This window comes from Nelumbo nucifera, chromosome 2 (assembly GCF_055504915.1).
Source record: "Nelumbo nucifera cultivar China Antique chromosome 2, China Antique-T2T, whole genome shotgun sequence".
NCBI lineage: Eukaryota > Viridiplantae > Streptophyta > Magnoliopsida > Proteales > Nelumbonaceae > Nelumbo > Nelumbo nucifera.
Window position 1 is genome coordinate 44678008 of NC_142650.1, and position 6467 is coordinate 44684474.

Consider the following 6467-nt stretch of genomic DNA (forward strand, 5'->3'; position numbering starts at 1 on the left):
TCAAAGGCTTGAAAATGAATATATTTTTATATTTTATATGTTATAATATATAGTATATTCTTGTATTACATAGAACATACAATATACTTTACATAAAAATATATTTTCGTAATATATATTACAAAATATATTTTTATATTCTATAGTAATATATATTATAAAATATATTTTTTATATGTTTTCATAATATATATTAATTGAACTAGGTTCGCGAGCTTTTGAATTGAAATTTTTATTAGTAAAGCTCATATTTGAATAACTAATCAAGTTTACCTCAATATTCAAACTCAATTAAAATCATAATCAAATTCAAACATAAATTGTTCAATTAGGGTTTGATTTGATTGCAGTCTTAGTTTAAACATTGAATTGGATCAGTCCAAAATAGACCAAGTTTTCATCAGATTGGATTGGACTTGATCTACCTCTAATGGACTCATATTGGATTAGGTCAGTTTGGACCAATATCTGGTCCATTGACAACCCTAATGGTTACCACTGTTGCATGACATATCATATCAAGGTTTTTTTTAAAAAAATAAACTGAAATGTACTACACACAACGGGGGGTAGTATGTCCCCAAAAGTTAGTAGAACAAATAAGAAGAAAAGAAAGGGGAAGAAATAAGATGCTAAAATCTAGAGAAGAAGAAGAAGAAGAAGAAATAGCTTTCCAAGCTAGCCAATCAGCCACCTGATTTGCTTTTCTGTAGACATGTTGATCGTGAAGATCTCATTTAAACAAATCTCTCTTCCATAAGCAGCTTGAGATAGTACCTTCCCGATTCCAAGGAATATCTACCTTTCCTTTGAAGCAAGAGATGACAAGAAACGAATCTCCTTCTATGATGATAGGAAATTCCCTAAAGTTTGTAGCTTGAACATGGGCTTCCCATGCAACCCAAACTTCAACCTGGTTAATGGAACAAATACCAAATTTATATGCTTTGACTGCTAGCACCTTACCAAGATGGTACCGGACTATACAAGTCACTGAACATTTTCCTTCACTAATGTGAGAGGCATCAAAGTTTATTTTGATAAAACCATATTTTGGAACTATCCAATTGATTTGTTTATACCACTTGTGAGATGTGGTACAGGTAATGAATTTATTCCCATCAAGAATTTCTGTGAACATATTTAGAGCTCTATCTAATAGCATTGGAATGGGAGTAGTACCATATGATATCTAATATCAAGGCTTTTTGGTACCATATGATAGCCACATCTATGTATTTTGTTTCAATACTCACACGACCAATATTCAATAATTAATTACTATCACTTTAATTACTCCTCAATCGCCATCCCACTAGCCACGTGGCTTGGGTTCAGGTTTCAAAATAAAAAATGTTACTTTGTGGCTAAAAGCAAATTGCTAATGGTACCCTTTTCTAGGGTAAATTGTTGAAACCTCTCCTAATTCTGGCGGTTTCTGAAATCTCCCATCAAGTTTGGTGATTGCAATTTTGCAATTACCTCCCCTAAACTTTATGACAGTTGCAAATAGATCCCCTAGTAGAATTCTCTTAAAAGAGATATGGAAATGTCCAAAATACCTATATAATTACTATTGAGCTTGATTTCTATAAAAAGAAAAAAAAAACAATACAAACTTTATAAACAACAGAAAAATAGAGAACTTAAGGTTGCAAATTTACATTTAAAAGATTAATATGGAGGGCAAATTTGAAAAATAAGTCAATTTTAAAAAAAAAAAGATTGAAAAGATTTTAGCTAGAAATTTACAGAACATTTGTAAAATAAACATTTTGGTCAAAATAACTATATAGGTATTTTGGCATTTTTTATGTCTCCCGTTAGAGGATTCTAATAGATAGGATCTACTTTCAGGAGAAGTGATTACAATTGCCAACCAGAAACTTCAATCCGCATATCTGTTGAGACTAACTAGCCGACGTACCAATTGGCACCCTAGCACGACAAGCTCAACATTCACATGAATTGCAAATGGGGCTAAATTTGTCATCTCATGGCCACATGCGCCAAATTATTATCCCTCCATCATCATGAACATTCGATAGTGCTTCCTCACTCAACCACTCACGAACACAAACAACTACCCCACCCTTTGTGTTAACATCCTTAACCGGAGAGAATAGACTATTCATTCTTTCATGGCCGAAACGGGTGGATTGAAATTTCTCTGCATCTTTTATTTAGGTGGATCAATTGATTTTTCTTTTTGTTTTGAATGTTCTTTTTGAGAGATCTGAAAGCAAATCAAGAAGCATCCTTCACAATCAGATTGTGAATAAATGTGGTGCAAGAGATAATCATGTAAAGGTGTTGCGCTTAGCACAAGCAAATTAACCAACCTACTAGCAAAGTAACCCATGCTTAGCACAGGAATGAGAGATAAAATGAAACTTCAAGTAAAAATTCAGTAGGGGGATTGAATTTAATAGGATTATTTATGGGCAAATTTTTTAAACTACCCCTAAGTTTAAGAAATTGACTAACTATACTCTTACTATTCCAAGGAACCCAGATATCCACCGTCGTTGGTCAGAGCAAGGGTATGTAAACCCCTACAGAGAGAAAAGGTCGGAGCAAGGGTGAAGGCGTGGAGGCGCTGGTCGGAGCAATCCTCCTCTCTCGTTCTAGCAGTCACCCTCTTCTCCCTTTCTTTCTCTCTCCTCTTCTCCTTTCTTTTTCACTTCTGTCAATCCGACAAGCTTTGCTCTACCATTTTCAAGGAAAAGCAGTTTGTTTCCTGGTGACTTTATCGCTGCATCCTATATGGTAAAAAAAACAAATATTCACATCTCTTACATTTATCACCTATTTAATGATGAAACATCCCCCAACTTAATCTTTTCCTCATGGCGCATAGTCTTTACATTGACAGTAGCTGCTGATCATTGAGCAGCAACGGCGCCGACACCTCCCGATGATATTTTATCCCCGTGGCTCTCAATTCTACTGCTTGGATTGCAGCAGCATCGATCTTATCGACCGGAATATCTCCCACTGTTACCGTTGTTGCTTTGAGTGCTTTCCCAATTGTTATTGGGTCACGTTTGAATTGCCCCACCACCTGTAAGAGTAGCTTCTACTTGATATTGGGTCAAGTATGAAGACGTATTCTCAGTTTCTAGGGAACTTGCAGCCCAACCCATCTCACCTCACGACGCAGTTTGCCAAGAATCAGGTACTTGGTCAGAGTGTCAGACCCAAAAGGCAGACCAGTCTCTGTAATGCAATCAGTGACGGCACGCAATGAGAGAGTTGGTCATGGTGATGCCACTGATATCACCACTAATCAGGATGTCAGTAGCGGCCTCTGTAATGCAGACTGTGTTGGAGGTTTGCCTCTAGAAAGATGGTGAATCAAAAACTCAATCGCAAAATTTGAGAGGGTGTTGCTTACCCTGTTGTTGGTACTCGAATAGTCGAAATCCTAAGACTAAGAGGGAGTTTGAGCTTAAAGTGGCCACTTGGCGTGCTGCTCATCACCAACTCACGGTCCCTCTCCTGGTCCCGGTGCCCTGAGCTCCGGTTTGAAACTCTGTAACATCATCGACTCACGAATCGGCTAATGAACACGGAGAAGCCAAATGGAGTTTCCAGCAAACCATTCTGGTAAGACAGGGGAAACCATTTCAATAATACAGGAGCCTTCCAATGGCTCCAATTACGGAAGCGCGTGTTACCTAAGACCCAAATTTGGAGTTTGGAAAATAGGAGACTAGGCCTAATCCAGAACTGCAGCTCCCCCTGCCTCTACCACTGCCGCAGCAAGAACACATGAAAGAACGAGAGAGAGAGAAGATCATCGCCAACGCTGCAAGTTGCAGCGGCGTCTGTGATTTTAGTCAATCCAAAAATAGAGGAGAAAGGGAGCAGAGGAAGAAGAAGGAGATCGTACGGAGAAGGTTGTATCCTCCCCCTTTCACTCCTCTTACCATTTGAATCTTACCCTTTGAATCACCCACCTCTCTCTCTCCGGTACCCACCTCTCTTTCTCTCTCTCTCCGGTTCACGACACCTTTTCTCCTTTTATTATTCTTCAAATTCCGAACTCCACCTCCCCCTCATCAGAAAATAACATGAAATTACCCTCCCATTAGGGGTGATCATGGGCCGGGCTTTGCACTCATGATAAGGACTATACCTTAAGCCCGGGCCCGGTCTCGCCCGAGGTTCCGAGCCTAAAACATAAGCCCTAGCCTAAGTCTATAGTGCCCGGGTCGGGTCAAGCCTGATTCTGGTCTAATGTCACTCATATATAAAATATTACATATCTATATATTAAATGTCATAACATGCATATAAACTTATTTTATACATTATATAATATAAAATATTATATATATAAATTATACATGTCATGTTATAATATTTATATATAAAATATATAATATAATGTAAAATAACATGTATACATATATATACATTATACACAAAATGTGTAAATTTAAATATATGAGGGCCGGGCCCGAGCTTGAAGTATTAAGCCCAAGCCCGACCCTAAAATTTGTGGGCCTAATGTGGGCTCGGGCCCAGGCCTGGGCTTGAACACAAAACCCAGGCCCAAGCCCGAAATTTCTGGGCCAGGCCAGGCTGAAATGATCACCCCTACCTCCCACCACCATTGGCACTTCCAATTACTCTACCAACTTGCAAGGGAGTGAATTCAAGACTTCAAGACTTCAAGACTTGTAGGGATGTTGCAGAAATGGACCCCACCATTACCCAGATGGAGCAGTGGACAGTTGAAGAGATGGTCTCTCAGATTTATCAATGGTGGACAGTGTATGATTGAAGAGATGGTAGAGGTGAACATGACCAATGGAAGACAGAGATGGAGACGGAGACAGAGGCAGAGGTGGAGACGGAGGCAAGGTAGTAACCTGCTTCCTATTCTTGAAAAATTAAAGAAGAATGATGGGCAAGATAATCTTTTTAATCCTTTCGTTAATGGATAATGATAGTAATGAAGATTTAGTCAACTGTTAAAAACAATAGAAGTACTTTAAGACAATACTAAAACAATAGAGGTATAGTTAATCAATTTTCTAAACCTTAGGGCTAGTTTAACAAATTTGCTCATTGTTTATTACATGTTAATTACCTATTACTAACCAATTTCTTTTTTTTTCACCCATATTACTAACCAATTTCATAACTTAGAATTGTATATTTGAATAATAGACAACCCAAGCAAATGTAAAAGGAAAAAAAAAAAAAAAGACGAGGACTTTGTTTTGACATGTGGCCGACAAGGCTTGCTCACAAACATATCCGCACCAATTTCTTAATGCATACAAGTTTAGATTTAGGTTTTGGTAAAACAAAACAATTCATCTTCCAAAATTACAACCAAATTGTGTATCATGAGGGAGGAGTCCTAGCTTCGAGGTATTTGTTCTATGATGGTTCAGAAGCTTCTTTGAGTCACAATTTCCTTGTTCTTAACCTGTAGAGCACTCATTAAATAAATATATCAACAAAGCCTCTGAAAAGCTCATACTATGCCATCAAACCTGCTTCTCTTCTTATTCTTCAGCCTCGTTAATACACAATTGCTCTTGCACTACTTCAAATGCTTTCTTCTCCCTTGTTGACTCGTTGAATTGTGCATACATACAAAAAACACAAAATTTGTTATAAATTGGTGTAGCCTGAGTTAAAAAGAAAAACAGAGAAGATCAAAGACAAAAATGTCTTTCCCTCATGTTTATTATAGCTATTAGATTGCCATCCTTATTACAGCTATCAACTTGTAACTAAATACGCAAAGATAGAAAATAAATCTAAGAAAACTAAGGAAGGAGAACAATATGTTAAAATAATATCAACCTTTGCTCTTGAGAAAACAGAAAATAATCCTTACCTGAAACCGGTGATCTTGAAGAAGCCATGTCTGATCCAACTATCTAGGAGATCACTTCAACCCCATTTCAACTATCTGCTCGATGGGAGAGCCTCTTTGTGGATTGGGATAGACAGCACGAGGTTGGGGACCCTCCCTTTTATAGCTATCTCAAGGAACAATTACCTTCCCATCAAGGTAACGCGTTCATGGCTTTGAATGCCCTGTGAACGTATTAGTATTGAATGGTCCGTTGCAAGACCACTAAAACAAAAGAAGAAACATTTTGAACATTTCTTTGCAAGACCATTAAAACAAAAGAATTATTCTAACAATCTCCCACTTAGTCTTGCAAAGATTTATGAGTTAGTGTATTATTTCATGATATATTATTATTATTATTATTATTAATATTATCATCATCATCATCATCATCATCATCATTATTATTATTATTATATTCTTTTTCATACTTAATTAAACACACTCCATTCACATTCCTTATGGCATTCAAAATATTAAACCAAACTGAGACAAATAAGGTTGTCAAGATCTCAAAGATCATTACATCTCACTAACAATGTAATGTTGTTTCATGGTCATTGTATTGGCATCCACATCCTCC